This window comes from Bubalus bubalis, chromosome 4 (genome assembly GCF_019923935.1).
Source record: "Bubalus bubalis isolate 160015118507 breed Murrah chromosome 4, NDDB_SH_1, whole genome shotgun sequence".
Taxonomy (NCBI): domain Eukaryota; kingdom Metazoa; phylum Chordata; class Mammalia; order Artiodactyla; family Bovidae; genus Bubalus; species Bubalus bubalis.
Window position 1 is genome coordinate 44933389 of NC_059160.1, and position 18394 is coordinate 44951782.

The window sequence follows — 18394 nt, forward strand, 5'->3', positions numbered from 1 at the left end:
AGGTACACACTGAGGGGTTTCAGGATGGAGAAAAATAGGCCACTGCTCCTAGATAGTGAAGATGTACATCAAAGGAATAATTCCAATGAGCCCAGACTCTTGCATCTTCCCGTACACAGAAAGACACTAAAATCATTAACTTGAGATGTCTGGGGTTTTTGTAATTAGCAGTAATCTTTTGATTTTTGACTACAATTAGTTTTTTTTTTTTTTTTCAGCAGAAGCTCCTATACATCCTGTCTCCTCCTTTACCTCTTTGGAACAGTCCCTCAGAGCTCCCCAGAGGCTGTCTCACAGCCTATAGTCTCAGTCGTTCAGTTGCTAAGTCATGTCTGACTCTGCGACCCCATGGACTGCACACGCGAGGCTTCCCTGTCCTTCACTCTCTCCTGGAGTTTGCTCAAACTCATGTCCCTTGAGTCGGTGATGCCATCCAACCATCCCACCCTCTGTTGCCCACTTCTTCTCTCAGTAAGGTCACCAAATGAATATAACAATTCTTAACTTTTAGGTTGTGCTTTTTCTTCAGTGGACAATACTGAGTGGTGGATTGTTGGTGAGGAATTGGCTTCTGCAGCTGCAGGAGGGCCAGACAGGTCTGAAATCATCCAGGCAGGTGGTCAGGAAGGGCCAGCAGAACTTTCAGGTCCAGGCTGAATCAGTGGTCCGCCGTGGAATTCCTGCTTATCACTGAATCTTTAACTTAAACATGCCCTTACGCTTCCTTTTGCCTTATAAGGCAACGTGTTCACAGGTTTCTTGGATTAGGGTGTGGACTTCTCTGGAGGCTGACCACAGCCCTCGAGTGGCCACTAACTTTCCCATTCATTTATTCATTCATTCTCTTACCCTTTCTCATGGTCCACCTAAGGCTTAGGCCTGTGCTGAGGGCCGGGAGCCCAGAGGGAGGCAGCCTGTGGCTCCGCCCTTGGGAGAGGCCACGTGGAGGCTGAGGCAGTCAGAGAAACAAATGGCTGTGGTACAGAGTGGAGGTCGGGTTCAGAGGATTTGGTGACACGGTGAGGGGTACAATCCGGGAGGAGGGGACGGGAAGGCTGCCTTGTAAGGAGGGCGGAGCATGTCTGTGGGGACAGGGACTGTGCCAGGGCCTGAGGGAAGCCATGGCTAGAAAGGAAGGGGATCCTCTCTGCCATCAGATGTACTCCTTGGTGGCAGGAGGGGAGGGAATCAGGTTCTAGAAAAACAGACTGATATACCAGAGGGTGGAAAGCAAAATTCCCAAGATTTATGAAGAAAACAATGGAGATCTGAAGTGATTGTTGAGGGGCATCTGGTTAACCCTTGACCCCCTCCCTGCTCCCACCTACTCCTTTTATGATCAAGTGTATGTGGGTTTGAGAAGCAGAGACAGGTGGAGAGTTTGGGCTCGTTTGCTCAGCCCTTCATCCCACAGAGAGTGGCTGGAGAGGGGCCCAGCCAGGCTCTCCTGCCAAGGGGCCCACTTGAGGCTGGGGTGTTGCCAAGGGCCACTGGGCTGAGCCTTGCTATTCAGATGAGGCCTATATAAGCATCTCCTTTCACCGGCCTTCTTTGCAAGGTCCCCAGCCTTGCTTCCTCCAATTGCTAAGTGCTCGTGCTGCCAGGGAGAACCAGGGAAGCCTGAAAAGCAGATTCAGGCTCCCACCATTGAAGCTGAGTGAATGGGGTGGGGGTCGGGGTGGGGGTCAGGGGGTTGGGAGGGCTGTGGGGATAAGTCTCCTCTCCTCTTCTGTCACATTAGGGCTCTTCGTCACTCACATCCCTGGCCCAAGGCCATCAGCTAGGGAGAAATCCTGGCCACGGTTACAAAAGTCCTGGTTACTTCACCTCCTGCTGTGATTAATCATATCCGCAGCCCATTTGAGAAAAATCTCCAGGAAAGCAGAGTGTTCACACATTGTCCCCAGTGTCTTTCTTAAGGTCTGGCATGAACTGAGACACAGTAAATACCTCTTTTCTTTCCTTCAAATATTGCACATTAATTAGCCTACAGTGTGACGGTTAGGCACTAGGCTGACCTTAGGCCTTAGACTTTTCTTCACTTTACAGCTGAGGAAAGGGAGACTCAGAGAGGTTAAGAGACTTGCTCAAGGTCACACAGCAGGTAACAGAGTTGATATTTGGACCTAGTTCTTCTACCTGGCTTTTTCCGCTTTACCTAGAGTGTCACAGTGTGGAAATGCAGAGGCAAGGAGAGGGGGTGGCCTGTTCGGGTGGTGGCCAGAACAAGCTGGGGCATATGGGCTGGGGCAGGGTCATGCTGAGCATTAAAGGTCAAGGGAGCGACCAGTGAGGGTTTGGCTTTCATCCTGTGGGCCACAGGGACTGCAAGTTTATTCCTGCTTTGGATCCTTACACAACTAAAGTAGTCTCAGGGAGGGGCCTTGTCACAAGCATTCAGTTTTCTCATCTGAAAAATGATACAAATATATTGATTTGCTATGCTCAGTCGCTCAGTCATGTCTGACTCTTTGCAACCCCATGGACTGCAGCTCACCAGGCTCCTCTGTCCATGGGATTTCCCAGGCAAGAATACTGGAGTGGGTTGCTGTTTCCTCCCCCAAGGATTTTCCCAACCCAGGGATTGAATCTGCAAAGGTCTCCTGCATTGGCAGGCATACTCTTTACCACTGAAACACCTGGGAAGCTCAAATATATTGATGAGTATTAATAATCCCAGTGGAAAGTTGGAGTCAAACATACCTGGTTAAAATCCCAGTGCTGCCCCTTCATGGCTGGGGGATGTTGGCAAATAATGAGATTATTTACCTTTTCTGTGCTCAGTGTCCAGCTGGGGAAAATGGGACTGAAGACATTCTTCTTGCAGGACCCTTGTGAGGCTCAAAAGGGACAAGTTCCATAAAGCACCAACAGTAGAAGTATCTGACAGGGTAGCTATTATTGTTATTATAGTTGTTGTTGTTATAACCACTAGTTGGGTCTTCTGAGGAGTCATACCTAGCACCAAACACGCTAGCCAGGGAGCTCCCGGGGATTTTGTGAACCTTCCTCCCCCTGCAGGGGCTTCCCTGATAGCTCAACTGGTAAAGAATGATTCCTGGTTGGAAAGATCCCCTGGAGAAGGGAATGGTACTCACTCCAGTGTTCTAGCCTGGAGAATTCGCAGAGTTGGACACGGCTGAGTGACTTTCACTTTCACCTTTCTCCCCCTGCAAAACTTGGGGCCCTGTGCTTCAGGATTCCTGAGTGCTCCTGTGCACAAAAGCTCAGGCTTGGAGTAGTTGTTCTCGATCCCCATGATTATCCTACTGAGAATCATGAGAAGAAAACTGACTGGGAGATAGGAGACCCTTGGCCTAACCCCTGTTCTGCCCTGACTTGTGATATTGGGTGAGTCATTTCCCTCTCTGGGCCGCAAATAGAGAGGTAGTCTGGACAACTCTAAGAACCTTTCATTTCTCATCCTGGGAACTGAGGCCTGGAGATAGAAATCTTTCATTGCATCCAAACCCTTGTGCATGCACGGTCCAGTTCAGAATCAGGCCTCGGAATGGATGCCCACAGGGTTCAGCGGCTCAATCCACGAAGCCCACAAAGACTTAATAATAAAGAGTTCCCATAATCCAGCAAAGGAGGCTATATTCAGCAATGAAAATAGCCCTTTATGGGTTCATATGAAACGCTTGCAAAGACATGTTAAGGGAAAAAGCAAAGTGAAGGACAGTGTTGGGTATCCTTATATGAAAAAGGGAGAAGGAGAGCAAGGATGTTTGTAGAAGCACCTGGAAGGAAACACGGCTGCTTCTGGGGCAGAGGTACAGGCGGCAGGAACAGGAGCATGGGAGACTTTTCACAGTGCCCCCTTGGTACCCTTTGAATCTTGTTGCTGTTTAGTTGCTCAGTCGTGTCTGACTCTTTTGCTCCCCTATGGACTATAGGCTCCTCTGTCCATGGGATTTTTCAGGCAAGAATACTGGAGTGGCCTGCAATTTTTTCCTTTAGGGGATCTTCCCGACCCAGGGATCAAACCTGTGTCTCCCGGACTGACAGGCAGATTCTTTTCCACTGGGCCACCTGGGAAGCCCTTTGAGTCTTGTATCACGGGAATATGTTATCTAGGCAAACAAATTAAATAAGTAACTTAATCAGGCAGTTTTGTCATGACCCAGCTCCCTGCACGCTTAACCTCCTGCATTCTAGAAATACTCCAGGGCTTGTGTTGTCTTTATCAAAATTCCTTTAGGCCTCTGACTCCTGTCTCAGCCTGACTGCAGCATCCGCCAGTCTGTGGGAGTGGGGTGAGTCACAGACACCCCGGCCAGCTGTTTGCCATGTGCAGACCTTTTTGGGAAGAGCCCTTTCCCAGCTGTGGCCCCCATCGCTGCAAAGACTTTCTTTGTCTTTCTTTTCTTTTAAATCTTCCTCAAGGTTATACCCTTTTTTTTTTTTTTTTTTTTTTAAGATTTATTTATTTATTTGGCTGCACTGGGTCTTAGTTATGGCATGGGGTATCTTTAGTTGTGACACGCAAAAAAATAAACTCTTAGTTGTAGCAAGTGGGATGTAGTTCCCAGACCAGGGATAAAATCCAGGCCCCCTGCACTGAGAGCTCAGAGTCTCAGCCACTGAACCGCAGGGAAGTCCTTCATATGTAGTAGTGTTAGTCACTCAGTTGTGTCCAACTCTTTGCGATCCCATGGACTATAGCCCACCAGGCTCCTCTGTCCTTGGGATTTCCTAGGCAAGAATACTGGAGTGGGTAGCCATTTCCTTCTACAGAGGATCTTCCCAACCCAGGGATGGAACCCAGATCTCCTGTATTGCAGGCAGATTATTGTAGGGGTGGGACGGACAGTCATTCTATATGTGTGTCTGCAGGGAGGTGCCGTCAGGGAAGGCTTCTTGGAGGAGGTGGTACCTCAAAAAAAAGTACTTTTCTGAAACAAAGACAGAATCTTTGGGAATTAATCAGTAGGTCCTGAGTGAGCAAAGTGATGTACAGAGCTCAGAGCTAAGTGCAAGGGTGAAGGCAGATCAAAGAGACACAAACATAGGGGCTTTCCCTCAAAGCACTTACACAGGGAAGAAAATAGTACATCTCACAGAGGCTGCGTGGGAGGCTCTGCTCATGACCATGCCTGGGGCACAGGCAGGGCAGCTAAGGAATGGTTACACAGCCTACGTGGGAAGGGTCTTTATGCATCCTTACATCTCACTCTCATTTTTCAGGTGAGGTTTCAGGCCCAGAGAAAGATAGGGAATTGTCCAGGTCACACAGAGAGTTGCCAGCAAAGCCACAGCCAGGCTTCGGGCCCCTGCCTCCCAGCCCAGGGCTCTCCTCACAGTCGCCACTGCCTCCCACAGGGCTGCAGCTCAGGCCGGCACTGGGGAAGGCTTCCAGAAACAGGAGTTGCAGGCACTCAGACCCCAGGCAGTCCTTTGGCAGGTAGTGCAGACGGATGGCACTAAGCGCTGTCCCAGGAAGGGTCCCTACTTTATAACCTGGGGTGACCCTGCCCTGGTTGGGCTCCACTCACAGCAGCCTGCCAGGGCAACCTGGGGAAGGTAGGGCCACCTGATAAATGCCATCTCATGGGCCCTCCCAAGGGAACAGGAGGTAGGAATCCTGCCTGTTTACAAGCAAGCAAATGAAGGTTTAAGGAAATGTCCAAGGCCCCTAGGCAGTGATGAGCCAGCAACAACGGCCTGTGCTGTTTCCAGGACACCACTCGGCCTGTGCTCAGGGATCCATGGCCCTCCCACCAAAACATACACATGTTTCTAACAAGAAACCTGGAAGCCCCCCACCCCCCCATGAGCTTTCTTTCTTCCTGGTTACCAGGAGCATCCCCTAAAATGCAGGAGGTACCTCTGAAGGCATTATCAGCCATTTCTACTCGAATATAAATTGGTTATCAGACCCTGAGAATGCAGGGCCCTGTGCCAAATAACAGGTGAAGAAGGAGAGGTCCCTGGGTAGGGCCATGCCTAGCAGCTGTGTGGAGCTTCCCCCAGGAGTACCTGAGCCCTGGGCCCTGGGCCCTGTGTCCAGGTGGCACTGGGAAGGGAGGTGTCCAGGGTGGAGGTGCAGGGTGATGTGGAAAGAGTATTGACTTTTCTCAGATTCCAACCTGAACTCTGTCATCTACCTGTGTGACCTTAGGTGAACCAGTTGCCTCCCTGAGCCTCACAACCTCACCTGGGCCACAGGGAAACTATTACTGGATCTACCTTGAGGTGGAGGTCCTTGAGAAGACGCTCCATCCCAGAGTTCTCAAACTTGCCCAAACATTAGAAGCCCCTCGAAGGCTCCTTAAAACCTGAAGGTGCTCACCTAGAGTTTCTGCCTTAGTTAGTCTGGGGAGGGACCTAACTAAGTAACTAAGTGCCCTGACAAGTTTCCAGGCGGTCCTGATGCTGCTTGTGGTGCTCCCATATAAAAGATCCCTCTGAGAACAGATTTGTGGTGCCCAGAGGGTGGGGGAAGTGGAATGAAGGTGGGATGGATTGAGCGTTTGGGATTAGCAGACACAAGTTTGTATGTAGAGAATGGGTAAACATCAAGGCCCTACTGTATGGCGCAGGGAACTATCGTCAGTATCCTGTGATGAACCATCATGGAAAAGAATGTAGAAAAGAATATATACATGTGTGTGTGTGTGTATGTATGAATAAAACAATCACTTTGCTATACAGCAGAAATTAACACAAATTGTAAATCAACTATACTTCAATAAAATACTTTTTAAAAAAAGGTCTCTATGAAACAAGGAGATCAGGAAAGGGGGCAGATGCAGAACAGAGCCTAGAAAAGATGCCAGATACAAGCAATATTTTGCAGGGACTTCACAGCCTTGTCACCACCATTGGACAGAGGGTACCCGGGAGGCAAAGAAGAAGTGGTTACAGGGTCAAGGTTTAAGGGTCAAGGCCCTGAGCTCTCTCCAATAACCTCTCCTTTAATCCCCTATCTACTCTGTAACACTGTGGTGAAAGAAAGTGAAAGTGAAGTTGCTCAGTCATGTCCGACTCTTTGCGACCCCATGGACTGTAGCCTGTCAGGCTCCTCTGTCCATGGGATATTCCAGGCAAGAGTGCTGGAGTGGATTGCTATTTCCTTCTCCAGGGGATCTTCCCGACCCAGGAATCGAACCCTGGTCTCCCGCATTGCAGGCAGACGCTTTACCGTCTGAGCCACCTTTGTGACCCTATAACACTGTTGTGAGCAGGTCTTTTGCACCAACTTCATATGTGAAGTAAGCATACTGGGAGAGGTTATGGGGCATGTCCAAGGTCATACATGCAGCAAGCTGGGAATAAAATTGGAAGCCAGACCTCTGACCCCTGGATGCTTTCTAACACAGCACACTACCTCTCCTAACGGTCATCCAATGGATCTAAAAATATACTAAGAGCTGTGCAAATCTGTGGGAGTGGTTCTTTTCCCCTCCAGCTGGCCTGGAAGCCCCCACCTCTACAGAGATTTCTCTTTCCCCTCAGGCTTTGATCGATTCTTGCCACCCTGCCCCCTAGCCCCTTGTGCTTATGTGTCCTCTCTCTTCTTGGAAAGAGACTGTGACCTTTAATGCTCTCCCGCCCTCAGGACCTGGTGCAGTGCCAGCACCCAGGAGGTGCTCAGTGAGCTTGGAGCTCTCCTCCCCAGATCCCCCAGCCCCAGCCTAGCCCCCTGCTCTCCACTTTCCTGGTAAAGGTTGTCTTCTGAGCCCCTCAGAAGTGAGATCATCCATTCTGAGCCCTGGGAGCCTGCTCAGGGTGCCTGAGTGGAGCGGGTGGGAGGGACACTACAGCCCCCAAGGCCAGCTGACAGGGTCAGAGGGGAAACTATGCTTCCTGCTGGGCCCCTGGGGAGCCTCGTTTCTCAGAGAGGCTGCCTGGGTCTCCGTGCTGGAGCTCCAGTGGGGGCGGGGATGCAGAGGGGGAGGAAGGAGCAGGAGGAGACAAGGAGGGAGAGAGGACAAGGGGCAGTGAGGAGAGGAGAATGGGACAGAGGGAAGGGAGGTGGAGGGACTCAGGAGAGAGAAAGAGAAAAGGAGGCGGAGGAGAGGACCAGAGACAGAAGGTGACAGATGGTGGGAGAGCATGAGATGCAGAGAGGAGGATGCGAGAGAAAAGAGAGAAACAGAAGAGGGAAAGCAAGTGAGACACAAAGCGGTCAGAGGTGTGAGAAAAAGGGAGACTTAGACAAAGGGAAACAGACAGAAACCGCCAGAGAAACAGACCCGGCAGGCGAAGCCCAGAGAAAATACCTGAATCCCTCCAACCTTGCATATTTTCTTTTGGGTTTTCTCTGTGTCTTTGCTGTGAGGCTTCAGGCCTCACAGCACCACATCAAGCTGACCAATAAACATCACCATCATGGCCACTGATGGCCTGCTCAGTACCAGTCCAGTCATAGAGCCTGAAAGAAGATAGCTGGGCCCTGGAGGAAGTGGTCAGTTCTCACAAGCCATGGGGAAGAGTCCCCCTGGGGCCCTGACTTGTAACAGACCATTGGGAAAGCCCCTGCCCACCCCTCCCCCAAGCACATCCAGAAATTCTTTTCTTTCCCATTATAGTTTATTAAAAGATATTGAATATAGTTCCCTGTGCTATACAGTAAGACTTTGTTGTTTCTCTCTTTTATGTATAGTAGTGTGTATCTGCTAATCCCAAACTCTTAATTTATCCCTCCATGCCCCTTCCCCTTTGGTGATAACCATAAGTTACACACACATACACACACACACACAATGGAATACTACTCAGTTATTAAAAAAATGAAATCATGACATTTGCAGCAACGTGGATGGACTTAGAGATTATCATAGTAAGTGAAGTCAGAGAAAGGCAAATATATGATATTACTTATTTGTGGAATCTAAAATTTGACACAAATGAATTTATTTACAAGATGGAAACCAACTCACAGACACAGAGAACATACTCATGGTTGTCAGGAGGGAGGGGCTGTAGGGGAGGGATGAACTGGGAGTCTGCGATTAGCAGGTGTAAAAACTAGTATACAGAGAATGGATAAACAACAAAGCCCTACGGTGTAGCACAGGAAAGTGTAGTCAATACCCTGTGATAAGCCAGGATAGAAAATAATTTTTAAAAGAAAGTATATATAAACCAACCATTCAGGCTTTATTGTGGAAAGAGTCTGGGCTTTGAGGGCAAGCCTCTGTGCGTAGTCGCTCAGTCGTGTCTGACTCTTTGTGACCCCATGGACTGTAGCCAGGTTCAAATCCAGAATCTAATTAATGTACTTGCTGGGTGACCTCAGGCAAATGACTACCCCTCTCTGAACTTTGCTCTCCTGAATGGGGCTGAGCCCCAAGGAGCTATTGCTCTCATCTGTGTGCTCACCTGCAAGGAGCTTTCAGGGGTTTCATGTCTCCTTCCGCAGGCAGAAACAGCTCTGCAAGATTTTAGTGAGTAACGAGACTTTACTGAAGGTTGTGTGTGGCCGTGAAGAAGAGTCACGGTGCACAGAGGCAGGAAATTGAATCAAAATGCCCATTAATCCTCTTTTTTTAAAGAATTCTTTAAAAAGTTTTTGGCTGTGCTAGGTCTTCACTGTGGCCCTCAGGGCTTTCTCTAGTGCCCCGCGGCATGTGGGACCTTAGTTCCCTGACCAGGGATTGAATCTATGCCCTTTGTGCAGAGTCCCAACCACTGGACCTCCAGGGAAGCCCCTGGTCTCTGGTTTCTGAAACCTTTTTACGTATCTGTCCTGTGGCCCTGCTGTGTGGATGCTGTTGGAGAGACAGAGACTTAGAAGATGAAGACACTAGTGAGAGGCTGCTCCGCAAGTCAACAGCTGGACTCCCTCCCAGCTGCAGTCCTGGACTGCATGCATTGGGACCCAACCTCAGGGCACCACCTAAGGCTCCTGCATCTGGCTTAAAGTTTTTGGGGTGCTCTGTAATGGCCCCGAGTAGAGTTGGGTGTCCTCCTTGGAGAAGGTGCTTGAAGCCATGGGAGCTGGGGAAGGGCTTGAAGTGGGTGTCCTCGGCCTCTACCACAGGCCTGATAAGAAAGTGACCACAGTCCTTTTTGGGTCACTTTCTTGGTCAAAAGAGGAACATGGTCCTGAGTGAAAAGGGAAGATATGACGAGAACTGCCCCAAAGTGACTTGGTCAGCTCAGAGGATGGTACAGCAAGTTATCATCACAGGGCCCTGCCTTCTGCCACCATGGTTCCAGGGGTTCCTGTTTATTCCCTCCCTTTTCAACTCTCCCACAAGATCCAGGTGCAGGCCCACCCCTCCATGGAGGTCCCCACAGGACACTGCTCTCCCTCACACTCAAGTCTTCTTGCTTTGCCCCTGGGGGATACTGACTTGATTGGAAGCAGATGGAGACACTAAGATGAGGATCTGAATACCCATCAGTTGTTTGGATTGTGTTCCAGGCAACTTGGGTGAAAGTGAGACAGAGAAGACAAAGTGAAGTCGTTCAGTCATGTCTGACTCTTTGCAACCTCAAGGACTATAGCCTACCAGGCTCCTCCGTCCAGGAGATTTTCCAAGCAAGAATACTGGAGTGGGTTGCCATTTCCTTCTCCAGGGGATCTTCCCCACCCAGGGATTGAACCCAGGTCTCCCACATTGCAGGCGGATTCTTTACCAGCTGAGCCACAAAGGAAGCCCAGAGAAGACAAGACAAACTATAGAGTACCTGCTATCGAGCCAGGCGACTGGGGATCACCAGGTGCCAGTGTAGAATGAGGACCTCCCAGCCAGCCTTCCAAAAGCTCAGGGGGCTGGACTGTTTAACTACCAATTCCCATCAGAGAGCATTCGTTTGTTGGCACTTCCAGCCTTCCCCTGAGCTCAGGGGAGCCTTGCAGTAGAATTTACAGGTAGTAAGTAAATCCCACTGGGGTTCGCAATATTGGGGTGCCCAGGGTGCCTGCCACAGTGTCAGATCTTGAACAAAGAGTTTCCTGTGAAACAGAAAACTTTGTAAGTAAGATGTAAGCCAAACCCCCATTTCACAGATGGGCTGATAGAGTCCTAGAGATGGTAAGGGATTGGCCTAAGGCACAAGAAGGAAAGAACCAGGACGAGAACCCAGAAACCAGGTCTCTGGTCTGGAAGTCCCTTACTCTTTTTTTTTTTAACACTGATTTTTGAAATAATTAGAGACTCACCCAGCCTCCCCCTACATTAACATCTTGCTTAACTAGAGTATATTATCAAAACCAGGAAGCTGATTTTACTACAATCCACAGAGCTTATTCAGATTTGACATGCATTCATGTATGTGAAAGTGAAAGTGTTAGTCGCTCAATCGTGTCCGACTCTTTGTGACCCCGGGGACTGTAGTCTTCCAGGCACCTCCATTCATGGGATTTTCCAGGCAAGAATACTGGAAGGGATTGCCATTTCCTTCTTCAGGGGACCTTCCTGATCCAGGGATCGAACCCTGGTCTCCTTCATTGCAGACTCTTTACTGTCTGAGCCAACAGGGAGGCCCACTGTGATAACTGTCTGCAATTTTTTGCAGGTGTAGTTTCATGCAGCCACCACCACAATCAAGATACTTAATTGTTGACTTCCCTGGTGGTCCACAGAGAAGGCAATGGCAACCCACTCCAGTACTCTTGCCTGGAAAATCCCATGGATGGAGGAGCTTGGTAGGCTGCAGTCCATGGGGTTGAGAAGAGTCGGACATGACTGAGCGACTTCACTTTCACTTTTCTCTTTCATGCATTGAAGAAGGAAATGGCAACCCACTTCAGTGTCCTTGCCTGGAGAACCCCAGGGACGGGGGAGCCTGGTGGGCTGCAGTCTAAGAGTCGGACACGACTGAAGCGACTTAGCAGTAGCAGCAGCAGCTGGTGGTCCAGTGGTTAGGAATCCGCCTGCCAATGCAAGGGACATGGGTTTGATCCCTGGTCCAGAAAGATCCCACATGACTTGGGGCAACTAAGTCTGAATGCTGCAACTACTTAAGCCCACAAGCCCTAGAGCCCATGCTCTGCAACAAGAGAAGCCCGTGCACCACAACTGGAGAGGAGTTTCTGTGTGATGCAACTATAGAGACCCAGCGCAGTCAAAAAATAAGCATATATTTTAAAAATATATACTTAACTGTACCATCACCACATGACTCTCCTTTACAGCCACCACTGCTGCTCATTTCTACCCCCGGCAACCTTCATGCTCCATCGCTAGAGTGATTTTCATTCACAGGTATCATATAATTGGAACCAAGCATCACACATCCTCTTGAAATGTTTGTTTTTTTTTTCACTCAGAATCATTTTCTTCACATTTAACCAAGTTGTGTGTATCAATAGGCCATCTCTTTTTATTGTTGTGTAGTATTAAACACACATGGATGGAATGGATGGGCCACAGAAGTTTAGCCATTCATCCATGGAGGGACATTTGGCCATTTTTGGACTATTGTGAATAAAACTGCTGCTGGAGGTGGAATAATGTTTCCCAAAGATGCCCACGTCCTTATCTCTGGAACTTGTGAATATGTGACCTTACATGGCAAGAGGACCTTGACAGATGTGATTCAGTTAAGGACCTAAGTAATCAAAGTCTTAGCTGGACACATGCTGCTGCTGCTGCTGCTAAGTTGCTTCAGTCGTGTCCAACTCTGTGTAACCCCATAGACAGCAGCCCACCAGGCTCTGCCGTCCCTGGATACTCCAGGCAAGAAAACTGGAGTGGGTTGCCATTTCCTTCTCCAATGCTTGAAAGTGAAAAGTGAAAGTGAAGTCGCTCAGTCGTGTCCGACTCTTAGCGACCCCATGGACTGCAGCCTACCAGGCTCCTCCATCCATGGGATTTTCCAGGCAAGAGTACTGGAGTGGGGTGCCATTGCCTTCTCCGCTGGACACATAGCTATGCCCATTTCCCAGAGTCCCTTGCAGTTACACCTGACTGTGTAGCTAGGTTAAGGATGTGATGTGAGTGAAAATGATGAGCGCTACTTCTGGGAACTTATGCTAGTTAGCTAGTTGTTGTTGTTCAGTCACTCAGTTGTGTCCAACTCTGTGACCCCATGGACTGTAGCACACCAGGATTCCCTGTCCTTCACCAGCTCTCAAAGTTGGCTCAAACTCATGCCCATTGAGTTGGTGATGTCATCCAACCAGCTCATCCTCTCTTGCCCCTTCTCCTCCTGCCTTCAATCTTTCCCAGCATCAGGTTCTTTTCTAATAAGTCAACTCTTCGCATCAGGTGGCCAAAGTATTGGAGCTTCAGTTTCAGCATTTGTCCTCCCAATTAATATTCAGGACTGATTTCCTTTAGAATTGACTGGTTTGATCTCCTTGTAGTCCAAGGGACTCTCAAGAGTCTTCTCCAACACTGCAGTTCAAAGCATTGGTTGTTCGACGTTCAGCCTTCTTTTTGGTCCAACTCTCACATCCATATGTAGCAACTGGAAAAACCATAACTTTGACTAAACGGACCTTTGTTGGCAAAGTAATGTCTCTGCCTTTTTTTTAAACTTTTATTCGCATTTGTTTTTTGTGGCATTTATTCCTGGGCCATAAGTTTTTGTTGCTTCAATTTCTTCTGGGGTATATTTTTCTTCTGTGCCACCTCCTCTTCTGGTTTAGGAACAATCTAAAGTAAGGATCATCTCAATGTGGCAGGGAGAGCTCATGTAGGGTTGATCCGACCATGAGCTCTGTAAGTCCTGGAACGTATTTTGGGGGTTTGTTCACCAGGATGTGCTCAATGACCAGAGAATCTACATCTAAACCCTCAAGTTCAACATTACTCTCTGCAGTTTTGAGCATGTGCAGTAAAAATTCAGCACTCTTTGGGCCAGCGACCCTGCATCTAGCCCCACTCTTTGGCCTGTGCACACCTACCAATTCCACTGTTGTAACGACAGAGTGGCACAGAGTGCTTCTTTAAAGTGATATCCTTCAGATATTTGGTGGCTTTTCGGATATGCATACCCTTTATGGCCTGAGCAGTCTCACGAGTGTTGTTAAAGTGAACGTGAAGATTTAAACCTCTTGATTTGCATGATTTTGTGGGGTTTTCTGGGACGAGTGAATAGCACACCAATTTTAGAGGTCACCTCAGGCCGCTTAATGGAAAAGCTTGTCTCTGCTTTTTAATATGCTATCTAGGTTGGTCATAGCTTTTCTTCCAAGGAGCAAGCGTCTATTAATTTCATGACTGAAGTCACCATCCGCAGTGATTATGGAACCGAAGAAAATAAAGTCTGTCACTGTTTCCATTGTTTCTCCATCTATTTGCCTTGAAGTAAAGAGACGGGATTCCATGATCTTAGTTTTTTGAAAGTTGAGTTTTAAGCTAGCCTTTTCACTTTCCTCTTTCACCTTTGTCAAGAGGCTCTTTAGTTCCTCTTCACTTTCTGCCCTAAGGGTGGTGTCATCTGCATATTTAAGGTTATTGATATTTCTCCCGGCAATCTTGATTCAGCTTGTGCTTCATCCAACCCAGCATTTCACATGCTGTACTCTGCATATAAGTTCAGGGAAGCCCTAGTTAGCTTGTACTGAGTAACAAATTTCTCCTACTCTTAGCAGCTTAAAACAGTAGACATTTATTATCCCATACAGTTCCTGTGAGTCAGTTTTTTAATAGCTTAGCTGCATGGTTCTGGCTCACAGCCTCTTATGAAGTTGCTGTCAAGGTGTTGGCTGGGTCTGCAATGGGCTTCTCTGGAGTTGGAGGATCTACTTACAAGATGCTTCCCTCATGCTGGCTGTTGGTAGAAGGCCTCAGTTCCTCACCTGGTGAGCCTCTCCAAAGGACACAGCAGCTGGCCTCCCCCAGAGCGAGTGATCTGAGAGAGAGCAAGGCGGAAGCTGCAATGTCATTTATAACCTTGCCTGAGAAGTCATATTCCATGTTTCCATGATATCCTATTAGTTATAGAGGTCATTCCTGTTCGATGTGTACTCAGGAGCACGAACAACAGAAGCAGAAATCATGGTGACAATCTTGGAGTCTGGCTCCACATGCCCTTAATAGGAAAGGAATGTGACAGCCGCTCCCCTCTGCCTCTCTTCCCTTAACCTGGAATGACAAGGGGATTACCATTTTGAAGTCAAGGGTGCATGAATAATGGCAAGCCCTGGGGGATGGCTGAGCAACAAAGTAGAAGGAGCCTGGGTGCCCCACTGTGCCAGTCCTGGACCATCTGCCAGGACCGTTATGTGAGAAAGAAATACATCGCTGTCATGTCAAAGCAACACTGTTTTCCTCGTTCTTACAGCAGCCAGTCTGTCCTCTCACTAACACTGTCCCTTTGCTGACCCAGTGAGCTTTATGTCCCCGCCCCGCTCAGCTCCCTGACCTCTGGGGTGAGAGAGGAAGATAGTAATGGGATTCCACCAGCTTCTGCTCCTGACCCTCCCATCACTCAGACAGTTTCTGTCAGTTTAGAAAACAAAAGGAGCAACCAAGGGCTCTCCTGGTGGAAAGCAGTAAAGAATCCGTCTGCCAATGCAGGAGATACTGGTTCGATCCCTGAGTTGGCAAGATCCCCTGGAGAAGGAAATGGCAACCTACTCCAGTATTCTTGCCTAGGAAATCCCATGGACAGAGGAGCTAGGCGGGCTACAGTCCATGGGGTTGCAAAGAGTCAGACACGACTTAGTGACTAGATAACCAATAGCAGCAAGGATGAGCAACCAAACAGGAGCCTCCTCCTCCACTCCCCACTGCCCCCACCCAGGGATCAGCTAAGAGCATCATTCCTTTCCTTGAAAGCTTCTTTCAGCCATTAGATTTTAAAGTGCCCAGGAGAAAAAGCACACAAATCTTGAGCATCACTCTGTAAGTAGATCTCTGCTTTCCTAATACAGTCCGGGTCATCTGTTTAGAAGCATTTAGCAGTCTGGAAGTTTCTTTCCCACCGGTCCATTATCTTATTTGAACCTGAAAACAACTCTGTGAGTCCCATTTTGTCAGTGAGAAAAGTGACGCTTCAACAGAACTAAAAGCGACAGAGTAGACACTTGTGTGGTCCTTCATTGCACTGTCATCCTTCTGCGCTGTGTCTGCAGGCCCCTCCAGGGCGGGGTGGGTCTGGTTGTCACTGTGGCCTCAGTGCTCCTAGGGGAGTTTGCCGACTAAGTGAGCGAGTTATGTAGATACAAAAGTCACAAGAGGGAGCCAGAAAAGTGAGGCCATAGGGAGGCCAGGCGGCTGCCTTTTGCCATGCTCCCCTGGCCCTCATTAATGCCAAACCTGAGCTTTAGAGATGGAGAAACAGTGGAAACAGTGGCTGACTTTATTTTTCTGGGCTCCAAAATCACTGCGGATGGTGATTGCAGCCATGAAATTAAAAGATGCTTGCTCCTTGGAAGGAAAGTTATGGCCAACCTAGACAGTATATTAAAAAGCAGAGACATTACTTTGCCAACAAAGGTCTGCCTAGTCAAGGCTATGGTTTTTCCAGTGGTCATGTGTGCATGTGAGAGTTGGACTATAAAGAAAGCTGAGCACCAAAGAATTGATGCTTTTGAACTGTGGTGTTGGAGAAGACTCTTGAGAGTCCCTTGGACTGCAAGGAGATCCAACCAGTCCATCCTAAAGGAGATCAGTCCTGTGTGTTCATTGGAGGGACTGATGTTGAAGCTGAAACTCCAATATTTTGGCCACCTGATGCAGAGAGCTGACTCATTTGAAAAGACCCTGATGCTGGGAAAGATTGAGGGCAGGAGGAGAAGGGGACGACAGAGGATGAGATGGTTGGATGGCATCACCGACAAATGGACATGGGTTTGGGTGGACTCCAGGAGTTGGTGGTGGACAGGGAGGCCTGGCATGCTGCGGTTCATGGGGTCACAAAGAGTTGGACGTGACTGAGCGACTGAACTGAACTGAACTGAGCCTTAGCGAAGTCTCCCAAAACCAGGCTTACTATGAGCTGGGCAATAAGGTGGGCTCCATTATTGAACCCACTTTACAGATGAGGAAACTGAGGCTTCCAGCAGGAAAGCATCTCCTAGACCCGGGACAGGATAAGTGGTGGTCTGTGCAGGCCCCACAGGGAGACTTTTGGTCCAAACAGTTCAGAGGCATGTGACTTCCATTTCATTTCAAATTTTAAAAATAATAATAATAACAACAACACATGAGAAAGGTCCCATTTGGTCCAACCACCCAGCAGCAAATGTCCTGTTTTCCTCTGACTTTCAATTCTGTCTGTGGGGACTCTGCCCTGGCAGCTCCTGCCAGAGTCTTCTGGGATCTCAGCAGAGCCTGTGTTTTCTCGATGAGCAGAGACACTTCTCTCCACAACCCCTGGCTTTTCTTTGGCTTTGTGGGAATGTTTGCTCTTTTGCATTCCTCCAGCTGTGTATGGGAGTCTCAAGGGAATTTCCTTTTGGCCAGTGACTTCTGAGACTTCAGTAAACAGCTCTTCCTATTTGGCTCACTCAACCCTCTCCCCTCCCCAAGAGTCAAGCTTGAGCTCAGGAGGGCTGTATGTGGTAGTAATCCATTCATCTGTTCAAAGGTAGAAATTGAAGTGCCTCATACATGGCAGGCACTGGTCAGGATGCTAAGGCCACAGATATACCCTCTGTGTGGGCCTGCCTCCCTCATGGACTTACAGTTCAGCAGAGAAGACAGATTCTAAGTTAACAATGATTAAAACAGTGAGATATAGGGATTTCCCTGGCAGTCCAGTGGTTTGGACTCCAAGCTTCTAAAGCAGGGAGCATGGGGTCTATCCTTGGTTGAGGAGCTAGGATCCCACATCCTGCACAGCTTGGCCAGAAAACAAAAATATTTTAAAATAGTGAGATGCCACTTTTGCACACACCACAGATCAGAAAGGTCAATATTCTCAAGTGTTGGTGACAATGTGAGGAATTGGGAGACCCCAAGTACCACTGTGGACATGTGAATTCACACAGCCATTCTGGAAGTACCAGGCAATATTTGGCAAAATTAAATCCAGGCACACCTTGTCACTCAGACATCTTATTTCTGGGTAATCATCTCAGAGAAACTCTCCTAAAAATCCCTAAGAGAAGTTGGGTAGAGATGTTCATTGCAGCCTTAACTGGTAGCAAAATGCAGCAGATCCAGGCTGGGGATGTTGGCACAGCAGCAAGAAACAGCATATAGTGTACATACAACCATGCTGAGAGGTAGACCATGAAGTAGTAAAGAGAGCAAAATATCATTTCTGAAAATTAAAATGCATGCAAGAAATCCTTACAAGGAGATTTACAAGACTGATACATATCTGGGGAAGGTGAATGGAAGGGGAAATCAGGGGAAAAAGAAAACATAAAATGAATGAGAAAGGAGTCTTAAATAAACTACCAGAGATGAATTGCTACACCCTGAACGTATGTCAGCACCATGTAGCTGGTGGTTCATTGCAGCTAAATAAAAACAAATAACTAAGTCTAGTAGAGATCATCTGAGGGTCACACCCCAGGCTGCTCTGTGTTCCT

At 48.3% G+C, this 18394-nt stretch overlaps 1 pseudogene; it reads right to left on the minus strand.

Moving 5' to 3' along the window:
* Positions 1–13469: 13469 nt before the first annotated feature.
* On the minus strand, positions 13470–14012 carry LOC102396062 (annotated as a pseudogene).
* Between the last annotated feature and the right edge of the window lie 4382 nt (positions 14013–18394).